This window comes from Mus pahari, chromosome 19 (genome assembly GCF_900095145.1).
Source record: "Mus pahari chromosome 19, PAHARI_EIJ_v1.1, whole genome shotgun sequence".
Classification (NCBI taxonomy): domain Eukaryota; kingdom Metazoa; phylum Chordata; class Mammalia; order Rodentia; family Muridae; genus Mus; species Mus pahari.
The window spans coordinates 59,305,620-59,325,722 of NC_034608.1; positions in this window are offsets into that span (position 1 = coordinate 59,305,620).

Genomic DNA, 20,103 nt, shown 5'->3' on the forward strand with positions numbered 1-20,103 from the left:
AAAAAAAAAAAAGAAAAAAAGAAAAGAATTTACCATGAAGGACCTGGATCATTTTCAGTTGATTCTCCTTCCTTCCTCCTTTCTTCTTTTCTCTGTCCTGTATTTCCTTTCCACTGAGTTTCAGACATGTGTCTAACACTACTGTGCTGACTGTATTTCTTCATTTTATTTAATGGAGCCATCGTAAATGTGTCAGTTTTACAAGTGAGGAAGTATGTGTATGAGTTGCATAAAGTGTGGATCCAGCTTAACATTAAATCCTCCATTTTAAAAGTTTTATTTTATTCTTCCTGAAAACTAGATATGCTAAGAAATCATTTTTTAAAAGACATCATACTCAAGTGAAGGAGGCATATTTTAACTTGGCATTTTCCACGTTCCTCAAATTTCCAAAGTGTATGACCCTCTCGTGGTCCAGAAATTTAGCATGAGCTCAGCTATGCTTGAGCTCAATGCTGTCTGCTCTAGACAGTCTGCAATGCTACCAGTTCAAGAAAACAGATTGCCTAACACTTTGAGCATCATGTCACGAAAGAATAAACACAACCAGACTTTGGATATCCACTTACCTTAGCTAGTCTTTGAGTATATAATTAACAATCAGTGGTATGCAGTCCTGAAATTTGATACTTCCACTCCTTAAGTGGAAGCTAAGTGTCCAGCTAATTCACATTTCACTTTCTCACACAGAGTACTATTAAATGTGTTTATCAAATTTCTTGTTGAAATGTAAGTATATCATGTTTATTACACTTTCAAATTTTCCAGTCAAGAAAAACTATAGTTGGGAAGTAGACATCTATGTATCTTTGGTTAATTCCTTCTACTCTCTAGTGACTCACAGTTGCCTTCTAGAAAGTTGTAAGGCACTTTATAACTGACTCTAGAACCTTTTTCATAACATATACTCACTGAAACTAAGTTGGAACCTATAGATTGTTTCATGATATTTTGCTTTTAAAAGCTGCTGCTTTTCATGGCCTTTCTAGTGGGATCACATTCTTGACCCTAGCCGGCTCCATCTTTTTGGCATGATGTGGAAATACAGCTGCCCTCCCACAGCCTCCTCTCCTCTCTACCTTTCAAGGATACACACCCAAGTTAAAGGACTGTCCCTGAAGCCAGTGCCCTCATTCTAGAAACTGCTTGGGAGAGAACACAATTACACAGATGCCATGATTTTCCACGATGGTGTCATTGTGTGCCATTGGCTGTGATGCAGAGAGTGGAGCCCTCATCTCTACCATGGGAATATCCATTGCAGGGAACTCTCGCAGCTCTTTTATCTATAGATAGATGCCACCTGTCTGTGTCTCTGTATTTTTCTATAAATACACAAACTTGGTTTTAAAAAGTCTTCTCTTCATCACGGTTCTTATGATAACAGGACTTTATGACCGGGGGGGGGGGATATACAATAGGAAACCTTATGGAAGTCACCAAGTTTTAAGTTTTGGAAATGCAGAAATTCTGAAGTGAGAAATGTCCTTAATTGAACTAGAAAGAAAAAATAAAGAAGAAAGAAAGAAAGAGAGAGAGAGAGAGAGAGAGAGAGAGAGAGAGAGAGAGGAGAAGGGAGGGGGAGGGGGGGAGGGATGGGAAAGCTGGCAAATACTGTCATGTTATAGCATGATCTGCTTCAGAAGCTACATCAACTGAATTAATTTAAAGAGTATTACTGTGCCTATAGTCAACAGATTTATATATAAAGAGATAATACAAGCATACTTTATCCCACCCACATGACTACATTTTCCATTTACAAGTATTGGAAAACTAAATAATCCAGATGACTTTGCAGTAAGCCAAAGACTAGAAGAAACAGTAAATTTATGTCCCCTTGCCTTCCTATTGTTGCCATTGGAATTATGCAGATCACAACTGTTGAGAATTTCAATATCAGAGTTAGAATGTATATACCTTACAAGTATATTCCTTGAAATCACCATATCCAGAAATTGAGAATAAATATAATAACTCCTCATGACTATTTATGACTATTTAGCTTTTCCCTTAAAAATGTCTATGCAGAATTCATCCTTTATTTTAGATAACAGCACTATTTGAGGCACTTAGAGGCTTTTTTAGAAGTATTTCCCAAGGAGGAGGTGTCACAGCACTGCATGCATAAGATCCACTAATGTTTGAGAAGATTCTAATGTTAGAATATCATTTTCAAGCCTACATGACATTAATAGGTCTTAGCATACAGTTTGTAAAAAGTGAATTTTATATATACATATAAACTATATATATATGTATATATATATATATATATATATATATATATATATGTTTTAAAAATGTATTCAACACTCTATACTATTTCTCTTTTGAATAAAGTTTTATAAAACTGGAAAAACATGTTTTTGGCCCCTAAGCCATGAAGTTTCCTTACTCAGTTTTTCCATTTCCATTTCTTCAAATGGAAATCTTTATGATCTTTATGATCTTTAAAAATCAAGTGTACACTATGGGAGAGGATCGTTGGAAGATGCTAAAGAATGATGAATTTCTCCCAGTGTGCTATCTATCTCAACTGTTTTTAATTCACTTGGAACTTATATCAATAGATAAACAAATGCATAAGCCAATAAATATGCCCCAACATGATCAAACATACATATATGTGTGTGTGTGTGTGTGTGTGTGTGTGTGTGTGTGCATGTGCCAGGTATATTAAATTCAACATGCAATCTATGGCTGTGTGTTGCGAGAGAGGACAACTATGTAGGTGGAAAGGAAAATGGCTCACAACTTCCCACAGATTGCCTCTGTTCCTTACCTTCACCAATGAAGATCTTGTTAGTATCACCCATCATTTCTGTGTTGACTTTGCAAGTGAATGTTTATGTCTTCAGTCATTGACAGTGATGTGTTACTGTCAGTGATGGTAAAGAGGACAAAAGTACTTTACTTAACCATCAGGATATAAGTAGCAAACGGGAAAATATGGTTCCTCAATTAATAATTTCTGGCCATAGTATTAGTATTCTTAACACTACTTCCATTTTTAAAAGGTGAACAAAGTCAATGTAATGAAAAATAAGATTGCACATGATGTTACTCAGACAGCAAGCTGTTATTTTGAGCCCTGTAGTAGGTTTATTATGTTTACCCTTTTAAATAGTGAATTTTTACAGTGTAGCCTGGTATACCTGATTCCAGCCCTTGGGAGGTTGAGGCAAAACGATAAAGTGTTCAGGGCCACTTTACACAGTGGGTTGGAGACCAGCTTGAGTGTCAAGAAACTCTGTCAAAAAAAAAAAGTCTTTTTTTCTTCTTTTCTTTTTTTCTTTTTTTTTTTTAAAAAAAAAAAAAAAAAACATCTACAGCACAGTTGTTAAAACTTTCCTGTTACTTTTTTAAAATTTATATTTGGTGGGAGCGAAATGTGGACAAGGCTATTTTATTATTGAAGGCTTCCTGGGGTGAAGTCTCTCTCAGTTCTCTTAATGAGCATGAAATGAAGAATTTGACTTAGCTGAACCAGTCTTCAGCGTACCGGTGCATTGTAGCACTCTTACACTTCTGCCTCGGGGCATCAAGCCAAAAGAAGAAATAGCCTTTTCATTGGGTAAATTTTATAGCTCATGAGTGTAATACCAAGTTGGGTATTTTTGTTGTTGTTCTTGTACTATATGATAGTAAACACTCAGATGTTATGATGTAGGCACTGCAGTCCTCAACACAGGACAGCTCAAGCAAACCAAAGATATTATAATTCACAAGCATTATTCCCTACCCATAAATTACCAGCAGCTATGGATGACAGGGGGGAACTGATCCCCATCCATTTCCACATTGCCACTGAGTGCTCAGAAATTCTACCAGGAAAGAAGTAGGACGTGATTTACAGTGTGTTGTAAGACACTGTGCTTGCACAGGGCTGCGGGTGGAGCAGAGATCAATTCATGGCTTACAAATTTGTCACAGGACAGTGCATCTTGCAGTCTGCCACCTTCAAATTAGGTGTCATGATGGGAGAAAAAATATGGCAGTGCCTTGGGAAGAAAATACCACATTTTGATGAGGATCTGGAAATGCTGTGGGAGAGTGAGAGACAGGATATCAGGACTCTCATTTGATCACAACATACAGTCTAAGATCTAAGAGACAGAAGGGAGAGAGAAAACACATGGATGCACAGAAAGCCTGACAACCAAGTCAAAAGAAAACCTGTGACTGTGGGTATATGAAAACAAAACTGACTACCACAAGGCAATGATCCGCATATAACTTGACTATTGTCTTTGCATAGTACAGAGGAATTATTTGTGGCTTCACTGATCAAGTAAACCCATGTAGATTATTCTAGGCGCTGAATATGGATTTCAGAACCCTAGTGTGATGGACCTTGTATTGATGGTGAGGCAAATCAAAATGAGCAATTTTATTTCTTACTCCATATCAACTGTAAATTATTTTTATTTGACAGGTTAGGTTTAAAAAAAATTCTATCTTGGACTAGTGAGCAGAACAAGTCCATAGTGAATGGTCATCTAATATTTCTGTTATTCCACAGAGCTGCTTGTATGGAACTTCACAGAAGGCTTGTGGTTTGACTTTCACTTATTTCTGTTGCTTACATCAATACCTCAAAATAGACTGAAGCAGGTGGGAGCTTCACTTTCAGTTTCTCTTGGTGTAGTCAGAGAACAAAGGGGCCATAGTATAAATAATTAAATATAGACTTTTTATTATTTTTTTAAACTGGAATACAAATAATGAGCATTTACACACACACACACACACACACACACACACATCAGTATCCTTTGTTCTCACACATTCTCCTTCTCCACTGTGCTCCCCCATGCCCTTTGTGAGTGCCTGCTCATCCCCATCCTCCCAAGTAGTGCTCTCCCTATATCCCATTGCTCACTTTTCCCCCTATTTTCATCCCTATTCCGTTCCTCTGGATTGTTTTTCCTTCCCTCTCACTGTCCCTTTCCTACAGGTTTTAATTTGGTGGATGATAACTGCTTAGACCACAGAACGAGTAAACATCTTAGATTTTTACACACATTCTTAAGTTTAGCGTGTGTGGATCTGAATTCTTCATTTTGTTTTGAAATCTGCTTCTAATTCACCTAAGTGGAAAATAACCTCCTACCCAAGCTGCTCATATCACATGTCTATTCTCTTCTGCATTGCATCTGCACTAAGTTTCCCCACGTCCTATCAACTACAAGTCAAAAACAACTAACCAGTGGGCTGGTTCCCTTTTCACTAGCACATCCAGATGTGTGATCTGCATCTATTTCCACACCTGCAGCAGCAGCCTCTCAACTGGACTCCCCATTCTCACTCGCCATCTTGATATATATATATATATATATATATATATATATATATATATATAAGTAATATTATATATATATTATATATATATAATATATATATAATATATATTAGTAATATATGTTAGGAACTAAAAGGGGGGCCCTGGGGAAGTGGGGGGAGGGGAAAACCCACACCCCTCCACAGTTTTACCTATTCTCTGGTCTGTCAGGCATGGGAAGGCTGCTATCTACCTTCCACTTATCCCTGGGTGGGCATTCAAGACTCTGACCCACTCTTCAGGGGGTGCCCAAAGGGCAGCCCTACCTGAGAACCCCGGAGCTACTTGGCTAAAGCGACCAGGGTTACAGGAGAGAGGGATGAGGGAAGAGGTTCCCAACACTGACGAGAGTGAGTGCAGCAGATCTTGACTGGAGCAAAGGAAGTCCTTCTAACGGGAGATTAGAAAGGGCTCATTAGGAGAAAGCCTGTCCCATCCTCAAAGCTCAGCAGGCCTTGATGAGCAGAGTCATATGGTTTAGAGCTTTATTATAGAAAGGCAGGGAAAGAAAGAGAGAAGGTAGAAGAGAGAGGGGAAAAGGCTAGAGAGAAAGAGAGTAAGAGGGAGAGAGGAGAGGAGAGAAGACAAAGAGAGAGGAGAGAGGGGGAGAGAGTGAGGAGTAAGAAGTAAGAGAGACAAGTAAGAGAGTAAGAGAGCAAGCAGGGGCTGAACAGCCCTTTTTATGGTCCTTACTGTTGCTAGGTAACTGGGGAGGAGTTTAGCCCGAAGGTCAGAAGCTTGGGCCATTGACTACATGACTTCTAGCCATGCTTCTCTTGTGGGGGCTGTGGGGGGCAGTAACTTAGGCAGGAGCCAGAGGTCCAGGAGCATAAGGGAATGCCTACCGTGTCTTTAATGTGAATTATCACCCTTCGGGGTTCAGATCTCGGCTCAACTGGAGACCAGCCTGTCTGTGCATAGCCCAATGCCCCACAATTCCCCCTCTTTTTTTATAAGAAAAAAAAAGGGGGGTCACTGATGTGACTGTGTCATTAGTTGTGAAGGTTTACATTGGAGTGGAAGTATCAGAAGAAAATATATAGCATGGAGAAGTAGCAGAACAAAGCCAGAGTAGTAATGAGAATTGAGGGTAAGAGTTGAGAAGGCAAGAGATTGTACAATCAGTTGTCCCATGGGTAGTACAATTTGAGGGTAATAACATCCATTATGAACAGCAATTAATCTAGATAGACATTATGCTTTCCTCACTATCATATAACTTTCCCCAAAGTTCATCAGCCATTTGGCTTTGGCATAAGAGTCCATCTGTAATTGGAAGGTCCCAAGTCTATCTTCTGTGGTTCAGCACTTGTCTCGGGAGTCTTCAGTCAGATGAGATTTCTGGAGGAAGGCAGCTTTGTTGTCTGTAGGTCCAAGAGATGGTGCTGTCTCAGATGGATCTGTGGCAGCAGTCCCCATGTGTAGATAGACCTGTAGAGTAATTATAACAAAGGAGCAGAACACCAGCAGAGTATGTGTCTGCATAAGGTAAATAGCAAAAGTTATGCCTGCAATGGGTTGATTAGGAGCACATCACAGTCCCTTGTGGGTGGCTGTGGAAGAAAATATCATGTTAATTGTGTAACTGGGGTAAGCAGTTAACAGCTTCTCTTGTGGGGGCTGTGGGAGGTGGTAACTTAGGCAGGAGCCAGAGTTCCAGGAACATAAGGGAATTATCACCCTTCCCATGTCATGAAGGTGAATTATCACCCTTTGGGGTTCAGAACTCAGCTCAAATGGAGACCAGCCTGTCAGTGCATAGCCCAATGCCCCACAAATAAATATAACATATATTAGGTATATTTATTATATATATAATGTGTGTATATATATATATGATGTATATGTATGTCTATGTCTATGTATATATGTATGTAATGTTCTTAATCCATGACATCTGTGTTTCCCAGTTTTAGATAAGACTAAATGGCAGATCTTCAATGTGACACATGAGGCCCATTAGCTCCTGACACCACCTCAATTTTCCCCTCCAACTCACAGAACACCAGGGTCCACCCTTGCTATGCTCAGCATCGAGTTTTGTTTACTTTCCTCTTGTCTTGAGCTGATCTCTTATTCAGAGCCTCTTGTCCCATAATGTAATGCAGAATAAGTTATCTTCTTTTGAATAACACATCTCAAGGAGATTTGTTAATTCCTAATCTTAAGGAGTCCTCCTGATAGCCCATCTCATAGCACCCTACAGTCATATGATACAAAGTTATAACTACTAGATTTGGACTCACTTATTGAAAATCAGTATTGCCCACTCATCTGGCAGTCATTAACTTAGACATTTGTATTCAGTGCTGTATATCCTGTGCGTATCTTAGTGACATAGGATATGCGCCGTCATCCTTGGAAGTTATGTGTATCTACATGGAAGTATAAACATTACTGGGCTTTCTCCTCTTTAAAGGACTGAGATTGAACATAGTTGTGATTAGTGAAGTCAGAAACATATATTGTTCTTGTTTTTCTGAATGTGTTATAAATATTAACTCATATTAGGTGCACTTCATGACATTCCTAAATATTCATACATTGTGTGAGCTAGTGCCTCCTCATTCTTAGCTGAGGCAGACCCAGGCAGACCCAGGCTAACCTCATATTTGTGGCAACCCTGTTGCCTGAGTGTCCCAGCGCTAGTATTACAGGAGTAAGCAATGATTCCAAACTTCATGTATTGTGTTTTAAGTGTAAACAGTCTCCCAACCATCCTCATAACCCTTCTCTTCCTATTCCCACACCTTCCCCTTCCATAGCAGCACTCTGCCTTCTATTTTCACTTTCTGTTCATTTATGTTCATTTGCTGATTTTATTTTTGCTTGTTTGTCTCTCCATATGAGAGAGAATGTATATATTTATTTCCCTGGCTGGCTTATTATGTTCAAACTGAGGATCTCTGGGTAGATCCATTCTTTTACAACTGACAGACAGTTTTGTTTTTTTTTTCTGGCGGAATGACTCTCCATTGTGGGCATATAACAGATTTTATTTTCCCTTTCAGCCATTTGATGGGAACCTACATTGTTTCCATATCTTGGCAATGTTGAGTATTGCTGCAACATGCGTGAGTATGTAGATATTTCTTTTTGTGTGATGACTTTATTACCTCCAGTTATATAGCCAGAAGTGATATAGCTAGGCCACCTGAGAGCATGATTTCAAGGTTTTTGAAGAATCTCCATACTAATTTCCATAGCATCTCTACTAGCTTATGTTCCTAATCACGGTGTTTAACTCCTTTATCTCCATATGCTTACCAACTTTTATTATAATAGCTATTCTGACTAAAGTGAGAGGGAATGTCAATGTAGTTTTGATTTGCATTTCCTACTAGATAAATATTTTCATCCTTTTCTATGCATTTACTGACCATATGTATTTCTTTGAGAAATATCTGTTCAGAGTGTTAGCCAATATTTTTCTCAATTTATGTAATCCCATTCATCTTAAGCCAAATTATTAACTGGGTTATCTCCTCTTTCATTCTTAGCTTTAGCTAGTTTTCATTGTGTATATTGAAAGCTCTGGGAGAAGATTACCTTTCTCCCCTTCTGTAAGCCATCTCCTCACTCTGTTCATTACTGCCTTGGCTGTGTGAAAGCTTTCTAATTCCATGTAATCCTATTTGTCATTTTTTTGCTTTTACTTACTGAGCCACTGGAGACTTAGTCTGGGAGTCATTTGCCATTTTCTTAATGTTTTCTGTATTGTTTTCTTCTAACACTCACTGAGCACTGGATCTTATATAACTTTTTTTTTTATCTAGTCTCAATTGTGATTTCTCACAGAGTATGAGATTTTGTTCTAGTTTCAGTGTTCTGCCTTTGGAAATTCAATCTCCCATCACTTCTTGCTGACAAAGCTGCCATTCCTTACTATGTGCTTTGAGAACCTCTGTCAATAATAGATACATATAGCTATGTGAGTTTATCTCTGGGTCTATTTATCTATTCTAGCCCGGTATCTTACAGACCAATTTTTATACCAATGCTACACCATTTTTGTTATCATAGCTCTAAAGGATATTTTGACATTTAGTTGGGCTTAAAACATTGTTCTTCTTCATCAGGGTTGTTTGAACCTTTCAGTGTCTTCTTAGGCATCCACATGAATTTGGGGATTATATTTTGTAGTGCTTTAAAGAACACAGCTGGTATACTGATGGAAGTTTCTTTGACTATGTATTTCTCTTCAGTAATATGACCATTTTAACAATGTGAATTTTTCCAATCTTTGAAACAAAGTATTTATTTCTACTTGCTAGTGTTTTGTTTTTGATTTCACTTTAGTTTGGTTTGTTTGTTTGTTTTTCTGCTTACTTGCTTGCTTGGTGGTTTGATTGGTTGGTAGTTTGGTTGTTTGGTTGCTCGTTTATTTGGTTGCTTGGTTGGTTGATTGGCTGGTTTTGGTTTATGGTTTACATTGTAGAGCTCTTTCACGTCCTTGACTAGGTTCATCCCTAAGATTTTGTGAGCGATTGTTGTTGTAACTACTGATTATTTGTCACGAGTCTGCTGGGAAGGAAAATGTTCCTCGGAGTTCTGACATGGCACATGTGTTGGTGATGGATGGAAAAGCTGCTTGTTACATATGCTTCTGTTTTGCTATACTTATTTGTCTAATAAGCGCCTTATGGTGGAGTCACTGGTGGCTTCTAAGTATGAAATCACATCATCACCAGACACCTTCCACTGTTCTTAGATCTTGTAATATTTATTGTTTGGCACTGGAGACCAAAGAATAGGAGAGAATGAGGACCGTTGACATCTGACAGCGCTCTCTGTCCCCGAGCCATGAGTGACAAATGAGAGTTTTAATCAAGCTGTCAGAGTCCAGTCTTCTTGGGATACTTTCTTTCTGAGATCCTGTCAGCTTCACCGAGTACCACCAGGAAGACAAGTTTATCTCCCCCTCCCCCCGGGTATAAGGAAATCATCTACACCATTTCTTTATACATCAAAGACCTCCTTTCATTTTGCTTTTGATAACAGTTACCAAGCAAACAGTCTAAGCAGCTTGCCTCGGAGGGCATGATGAGCTGTACCCTTTCTACTTTCTGCATGGTCCAAACCACTCATGCCTTCAGTCTTCTCATCAACAGAACAACAATAGCATCCACTATGTTGGACTGTGAGGAGATTAAATTGATAGATGTAAATGCCTAAGCAAGGTGACTAGGACTCAGTAAACACAGAATCAATGTTAGTTCGTTTTTATTACTGTGACAGGTAGCATCCAGGCACCTCGTTTTTGACTGACTAATAAAACCTTCACCTGGAGCAACGAGGCACAAAAGGGTCCAGCTTTAAATCCTCCTTCCAATATATATATGCCAGAAAATAAGACTTGTTTATCTTTTCCACTATATCTCCAACACCTAAAATGATCGTGAGCCTACAGCAGAGACTCCATAAATACTTGGTGAAGTGCTCATTAAAAAAAAAAAAAAAAAAAAGAAGAAAGAAAAATCACTGCCTAGTTCCAAATGTGCTGGAGGGAAACAGAAAGTCACTTGGGCCCAAACCTAAAGTCAGCCACTACAGAGGCAGAGTTGGCATGGGCAGCACAGGGAACCCCAAGACACTGACTGGTACAAAGAGCTAGAGCCAGAGCACCAAATTCACCGGGCTCCCTGCAGGTCAGGCACCATGGGAAGAGCAAGGACAGGAGGATCAATACCCAAACCTAGAACTAAGCAAATTTGATGCAAATGCCTAAGAACCCTAAAGGGCCAAGGCTACATAAACGGATAGCACTGCTGTATCTGGCATGTCCAGGGAAGAGCCAGTGGCAGCGCTGCTTAATGACATGCACAGGATAATGGTACCTTGTGGGGATGAATGAAGTCAGCCCATGTCACTCACAGCTCTAAGAGAGACTTCGGAAACATGATCAGCATAGTGGTGGATGGACCACTGTGCTGGTGGAGCAGGCTGTCTTATTTAACTAAAGCCCCAGCACCTTGAATGTGACTGCCCGTCTATCAGGTGCTCAGCAATTACTTGTTTAAGTAATAAATAAGTGGGAGGAAAGTAGAGTTGGAGACAGAAAACAATGTGAATGCTGGCTCAGGGGGGGTGGGGGTGGGGGTGGATTTGGCATGAAAGTCAACAGAGGATAAATGATAAGCTTTCCCAGGCCAGGGAAAGCTTTAGTGAAAGTGGAGCAGAGGCAGCAGCAGCTGAAAAGGGGGAAAGGAAGCCAAGGCAGGTGCCAGAAGGTAGCAGGTTTGCATGCCTTGCACGGTGTTTGTTGCTAAATGTGTATTTTTCTCCATCCAATTAATTTGCTAATCCCACTGAGGAAAGGGAACCTTGTTAAGCAGCTAGCCAGGGAGTTGGAACACACCTAATTATGTAACTCAGCTCCTCATCAGTTTGTCTTACTCTGATTTAACATCACAGCGTACCAAACTCCCTTCTAAGTATCCCTATTTGTTCTTACGAGGAGCAGGTGGCAAGCCTGAATACTGATGCTACAATCTTCGTTAGAGAGGTGCTCTAATGACTTTTTCAAGGAATACACATGCACACACACACATGCACGCACAGGCAGACTTGTTCATATCGAGCAAATTGCCATCATCTGAATTTTGAAATGTTTGAACTATTTCCATATAGTTTCAATTTTTTCAAATGGGAAGATAATAATGATTTATAGAACTAAAAATTATTGAAATTTCATAAGTAAAAAACATTGATATATTCTGACATAAAAAAGACTTTCTATATTCAACTATAGATATCTCTAACTCTTTTCCCAGAAGCAAATGAGAAGGATTTCCAGGAATAGAAATTCATCATAGTTACTTTATCAATAAGTAACATTTTACAATGTAAAAAACACTTGCATATATTCCTTTTTGTTTTTGGTTGAAATGCATTTGTCTTATTATCCTTTTATTTAATGGAGAAAGAAGTGAGCAGGCCTACCATGCTATTACTAGTTTTTCAAATTGCCACTCCCATTCTCCTGCCCCATCAGCCAAAATAGTTTTATATATATGTATATATATAAAACTATTTATATATATATAGTTATATATATGTTATTAATGAATATTTGACTTCATGGATGTGAATTATCTTCCTACAAAATTAGGTCCCCTGAAAAGGACTAAGGTCCTATGGGTTATTTTGAAAGGTTTTTACAAAGAAAACAATGTTCTTTAATTCCCCCCCCCCCAATAATACTACCAACTCAAGTCTATAATCAACATTATAAATGATTAGAAAAACATAACAAATTTTATTCAAGTTTCAAGTACAAATGCATTAACCATATATGGAAATGTAGGCTCCACGTATGCATGTGTGTGTATGCATGTATGCTTATGTATGTGTGTTTGTATGTGCATGCACATACTCATACACACATTCACAAACATATGCATACACATATACACACATATATCATACTACATTCTGAATCTCTTTAAGACTCATTTTCTTATTTACATGTGTGTATATGAATGTGCTTGCATGTACACACATCCATATAGGTGCATATGGAGGACAGAAGAGGGTATCAGATCTCTTGAAACTGAAATTGCAGATGCTTGTGAGGAACCAGAAGGCTGTAATCTGCACTCTGGTCTTCTGAAATAGCAGCAAGTTCTTTTACTCACTGCGCCATCTCTCCAGCACCTGAATGTCTCTTTATTCTAGTATCTTAACCATCTTTCCTAATGGGAGAGCTTAAAATGAAGGTTTGTAGTGTGGTGGTGAAGAAGAAAATAAGCTATGAGTTTGCCTCCTTCTCTGAGAAGGCATATTGAAAATGACCGCACTACCAGGTAAAAACACCTGCCGGTAATCAAGCTTCCACAGGAGCTGTCCCCTTCATGAGGCTCCCTGAGACTTTTATCATAATTGCAAAAAAAAAAAACAAAAAAACAAAAAACAAAGGACCTTGTGAGCATGCCTGGCAGTGAGTTGCCTACAATGCCTGAAGTCTCAGGAATGTGTGTAACTATAATTAAAGATCAGTATGATTCAGGAGAGCGCTTGGTGTGACCTAAAGCAAACACTGGAGTTTTGAAGTTCAAGTTTGAAACTCTTCTTGAACAATAAACTGAGTTAACCACCACCGTGATAGTATGCGCCTGCAACCCCAGCGCTTGGGATTCTGAGGCAGGAGGATCACAAATTCTCAGGTCAACCTTGGCTCCGTAATGAGCCCTTTCTCATGAAACAAAACAACATAAATAAAGTGAAAAGAATGCCCTGGGCATATCACCTACTTTCATTTATTCCGCCCACCTGTTGAGGATACAGCAAAGAAATCTTCAGAAACTCCAATACCAATCACTCATACAATCACTTTATAGCTGGTGTTCATTATTTCTATAGAAAATAATATTTTGAAATTCTTATTTGTAAGTATGAATTGTATGTTTGCAGGCAACACAGAGTGAAAGGTAGTCTAGAGATAGAGAAAACACTAACTAAATGCCCTCTTTCTTGAAAGTATGATGTTAGTGACATTTGTCCAATTTTTAATATATATTATTGATTTCTTTTCTTAGGAAATACACATACATGTATAATTTAGAACATAATTTTATATTGATTTCCACATTAAAGTATATTTTCTGTAGATGAAAATATTGTCAAAAAAATTTTTGAAGTAAGTGACACTGTCCTATAGATGAGGCTGGCATTGAACTAACACAAATAGCAACTGTCTCTGCCTTCTAGTCTGGGACTAAAGGTGTATGCTCCAATATTTGACTGTAACTTAATTGTCTTAACGACCTGTTTCTTCATTAGATTCCCTTTGGACTTTCTTTAAATACAAAAAAAAATTCAAAGAACTTAAAGCTATGAAACTTGAATTCTAAAATAGAAACATTTATTCATTCTAATCAGTTTTTTTTTTTCAAATGTTTCAAGCTAACTATTTGCTGCCTTTACATTTAAATTAATTCAGTCCTCCTCGATAATAATAAATACACAGAACAACTGTTTTTGAATCTATCTAGGCCTGTGGTTAAAAGAATGAATCATTTTAAAAATATGCACCTACTTTTCCTAACACATCCCTTAACTTGAAACAAATAAATTTGCATTCATTTGCAAAACACCTGACACAAGGCTTGGGTCCCTTTACATATGCAATTTCTGATTGGCAGCAAGTATTATCTTTCTGGCATAAACTAAAATTGCAATTCTGTACCCATGATTACAAGTTTAGTTTCCTTTAAAGAGGAGCCACTTGAGGAGAAATCTGAATGCAGATTCCATCTGGAGTTTAATGTACTTTCCTGATCATTTACATATGTTCTACATAACCCTCTGATTTTCCTGCCTACTTGCTTTATCAAACCTTTCGATACATTTCACTTACATGTGGGTCTATTTGTGGATATCAATGTGTTTAACTTCTCCAGAAAATAAAATATTTGTTTAACACAACAAATCAGGTAAATAAAGGTTGATTTTTTTCCAATTTAACATTTTTGTGGAAATAATTGAACTATGATGACTTTTAACTCCATTCCACAAATCACACTTTAACTCTTTTTTAAGTTTGAACACGTAAGATGAGCATAGTGTATGAATATGTGTGTGTGTATACACAAACCTATGAAGCATCTATCGTGCTTCAACTTGTTCCTTTGAGGCACTGTCTCTCTCAGACCCTAGAGCTTGAATTTTCTGATTAACCTGGCCTCCAACAAGTCCCCCACAAACTTCCTGTCTTCATGTCTACAGCACCGGCCGGCCCTACTACCAGCTTGTCATTTGGATGCTGATATCTATACTCAGATCTTCATGGTTATCTAGAAAGTGCTCATGAACAAGCCATCTCTCCAGGCACTATAACTGACACAAGCAATTCATATTTAGTCAAATTGCATTTCTGGTTCTGGATCTTACTGGGTAAATCAACTGAGCAATGTTTTTCTAGGTTCTTCTATTTGTACATTAGTGACAATGTTTACTCTTGTTGTAGGATGCAGGTTGGTTTCCATTTGAAACAGGTAATTAGAAATGCTTTTATGAAAAATTAGAATTGACTCATGTGGACCACAATTTTAATGAAAAGAAAGATCAAAGCTTTGCCTTCATTTTGTTCTTGCCTCCTTTACATTGAATTCTCTGTTTAAACCTGAAGGTTGATACGTTCATCACTCAAGGAATAGCTTGATTTCTAACACACTGCAGCCTTCGAGGCTGAAGAAATACAGACATGAGATATTGACCTAAATCACAGTCATATTGGATTCCAGGAAGGTCCAACCCGGAAGAAGAGACCAACATGAATATGAAGGTCTTTCCCCATAAGGGATAGACTGCACATTTGAACAGAAGTGATTATGCACTGAGAGTCTCTTTGTCCCTTCAAAGGAAAAGGTCTTTGTTGGCCTAAATAATAGTCCCAGATCTAAAATAATAAGCAATCAGATGATCACATGATCAGAACTATTGAATTATGCAGACATTTGCCTTGTTTATATCTGAAATATTTTCCTCTTTTTTTTTTTTCATTATAATGGGTTACATAAAGCCTTTCTTCCCCCTGCAAATTTGCTACTATATTATAGATGCTGCCCTGGTGAAGCAGATTATAAATACTTCATATCCTACCTACTTCCTTCCCCAAACTGCTAAGTTTCTAGCATAAGGCAACCACAAGGTAGGGTGGGACAACAGGAATAATTTTTCCTCAGTCACCACCTAAAAGCTATTTAGCATTTTCACTAAACTCGGACACTTTTTCCTTCTAAATTCTGAGGCTGCATGCCTACATAAGCTGGAGATAAGCCCCATCTGCAGTCCCTAAAAGTAAGGAATTTCCTCTGCCCATCGGATTCTGCTGAATCTCCTACTCCAGCACCCACTGTTTGAGTGGCAGGCAGTGCTGAAGGCTATTTGACCTGAAATCTTTTTTCAGTGTATTCTCTACTAAACCTGGAAAGAATCTTTATTATTTAAAACATCTGTCCCGTACTTTGAGCAAGTTCTCCCCACTGCCCTCCCCTCTATCACCCGACCTTGAATTAACGCCCTTTGTTCTCCTAGACAAGTTCACTTCTACTTTCATGTCAACTATACGTGTATAATTTATGTATGTGCATAAAACCTAGGACACATGAAGGAAAGAAAGCATGAGGTATTTGTGAGATTGACTTCATTTACTTACTGTGATTGTCTCCAGTTGTCTCTGCTTTTCTGCAAAGAACACAGCTTCATTCTTCACGTCTGAAATAATTCCTTCATGAATACAAACCACATTTTCTTCATGCATTCTTTTTTTTTGATGGACATCTATCCCAGCTCTGTAATTTAGTTCTTGTGAAAAATTCTACAACAAAAACATGAATATGGTATTTTAGAATATTTTAGGTAGCTACCCAAGCTTTGTCATATAGTGGAATAGTGGTTCTATTTTTATTTGTCTTTTTTTTTTCCCCCAGAAAACTCAGTGCTTTCTTTAACAGGCTGGACCAGCTTACTGTCTGTCTCTTAATTGTAGTTTGGGGGATTGGTGGTAGAGACTGGCCTGTTAGAGCCACAGCTAGCTGTCATCCGACACACTCCAGCTACAATTTGTCACCTCAAATGAAGGCATACTCCTTGGATGGACTTCTCATTATTTTTTCTGAAATCCTCTAAAAGTGAATAAAGTTAAAAAGAAAGATTTCTTCTTTGTTACAGTAATATTTTTGCATTTTTTCCTATTAAAAAAGTATTCTTAGTACTAAGTAACTGTGATAGATAAATACGCACTTTATTATGTTATAAATTGACAGCAAAGAGTACAAATTGAGATGAGCAGAAAGGAAGGGGACTCTCACCGTTATATAACACTCAGTACCTAATTGACTTATAATAAATTTCAGGAGTCACCAGGCATCAGCTGAATAAGTGAATGAAGTACATGACTCTTTTATTAAGTTTTATTTTAAATGAATTTGTTAATAAGGAAATTATCCAACTTTCCAAAAGGAGTCATTCAAAAACTCAACTGTCAAATTAGATTGTATCATCATTTTATATTGATCTTTAAGCTACTATGTTGCATAATGAAACCATTAATTTGATATATGACAGGCTTAGTCAAATATTTTCATAGTTGACAATATGAGGTGATGCAAAATTATATCTTTCAATAAAACTTAAATAAAGCATTTGAATGACTAATATAAACTAGAAAAGGCTATTTGCTACCTAAAATTTTTAGTAATACAGAATTAATTTATGCTTATAGGAATTGTAAAAGTGTGTACATTTTTTTCTAAATCCATTTGAGGAACTATAAATTCTCATTTTCCTTGTCTACTATTTTGAGCATAGATTGATATTTTATGGGTATTGTTATGCTATGTTTTATTGTATTAAGGGAGAAAGCTAAAACAGATGAGAATTCTGCAATGACTCTTCATTTCCAAAGTGTAATAAACTATGCCCATTACTTACAATGCCTTCACACTGCCCCAGGCAGATTGAGCCGCCTCCCTTTTTCCCAGGGGCATCTGGTGGATTCACAAATATGGACATCAATATCTGTCTTCTTTGACTTGGCTGTTCACTGGGGAATCCTACCTTAGAACATAGAAGGACATGCCCTGAACTTGAGAAGACATACAAAATAGCTAAAGTAGATGAAACTGTAAATCTAGAAGGTCATTCCAAATAAGTTTTGTATTTCCCTTGTGATTATGTGTCGCAAATAAGTCTCCATTATACTGTTGTAATTCCCTCAGCCTTGAGTGAAGAGTAAAGGAAATTGAATTCTTCTGTCTATAAACCTGCAACTCCAATATGAAGCCTGTCTTAAGTCTATACCTGTTTCACTTAGCCATAGAAGGCCCACAAGTACTTGTTAACTTTATTTAACCCCTACTATCTAAGTATTATATGTGTCTTAGTGTCTTTATTCAACCTTATGGAAGTTATGATAGTTATGAATGAATATAAATTTAAAGGAATAATAAATGATATAAATCAACAGAATTAAAAACTTTCTGGAAGAATTTAATAATTAAATAGATTTCTGGGTTCCTTTTACATTGACATTGTGATACATTAAGTAATTCTTTCATACAATAATTTATAAATTAATTGTCATTTAAAAATTAATATTGTGTATATCCATTCATTAATTAAAGAATATGTATTCTGTATCAATGCCACTAATACACCAAGTTCTTTGCAACATCCTAAGCAATAGAATATGTAGACAGTTTTTAACTAAACCATAATTTTTTCAAGATGCCTTTATAATATAGAAATAAAGAAAAGTGGAATTTTTGATATTTTCATTTTATGTATTGAGTTTTGCTCTCTAACAACTTCACATGTGAGTGTAATGAGTTTTAGTTATTTTATCTCCCCATAGTCCTCGCTCACATCCCCTTCCCTGTCTCTATTGGGAACAGGTAAAAGAAACTTATGCTAAGTACTGCGACTTCACTTTCAGAATGCATTTTAATCATAGGGTGAAACTAAATTCAAGGTCCCTAGATCTAAGGGAGCTAGAGACTTCCCTATAGATGAACAGCTTCTGTTGTTAAACAGTCTGAGTCTATACATTCCAGTGACAACTTGAAGAGAAAGTTGTCTTAAGTCCATCCATCTCAAAGACACCTTCTCCATCTTGCTGACAGGGTGTCTTAGTTAGGGTTTCACTGCTGTGAACAGACACCATGACCAAGGCAACTCTTATAAGGACAATATTTAATTGGGGCAGGTTTACAGGTTCAGAGGTTCAGTCCAGTATCATCAAGGCAGGAATGTGGAAGAACCCAGGAAAGCATGTTATAGGAAGAGCCGAGGGTTCTACATCTTCATCTGAGGGCTGCTAGTGGAAGACTAACTTCCAGACAGCTAGGGTGAGTGTCTTATAGCCAACATCCACAGTGACACACCTAGCCAACCGGGCCATACCTTCTAATAGTGCCACTCCCTGGGTCAAGCATATACAAACCATCACACAGGGTAAAACAAGTTCATGTTCCCAGGCCTAGGAAGGAATGCCTATCCCACTTCTCCAATTATTTTTTTTTAAGTTTTTATTAATCATTTTATTCATTTACATTTCAAATGATATCCCCCTTCCTGGTTACCCCCTCCACAAATCCCCCATCCCATCCCCTCTCATGCCCCTTCCCTTTGCCTCTATGAAGGGGCTCCTCCAACCATTCACCTACTCCTGCCTCACCCCTCTACCATCCCCCTATGATGGGACATCAAGCCTCGTTCCCCTCTCATCGATGCCAGATAAGGCCATCCTCCGCTACATATGTATCTGGAGTTCTGACTCCCTCCATATATACTCTTTGGTTGGTGGTATAGCTCCTGGAGCTCTGGGTGGTACAGTTAGTTGATATTGTTCTTCCTATGAGGTTGCAATCCCTTTTACCTCCTTCAGTCCTTCCCCTAGCTCTTCCACTGGAGTTCCAGGACTGAGACCCATGGTTGGCTGTGAGTACCTGCATCTGTATTGGTCAGGTGCTGGTAGAACCTCTCAAGGAACTCATATCAGGCTTCTGTCAGTAAGCACTTCTTGGCATCAGCAATAGCATGGGTAGGTAGTGTCTGCAGATGGGATGGATCCCTAGGTGGGAGTCTTTAGATGGCATATTTTTCAGTCTCTATTTCATTTTTTATCCCTGTCTTTCTTTGAACAGAAATATTTCTGAGTTAAAAATTCCGGGGTGGGTGGATGAGCCCATCCCTCAACCGGAGGCTGTGCTTATCTACTGGAGGCTGTGCCTGTCTACTGGAGGCTGTGCTTATCT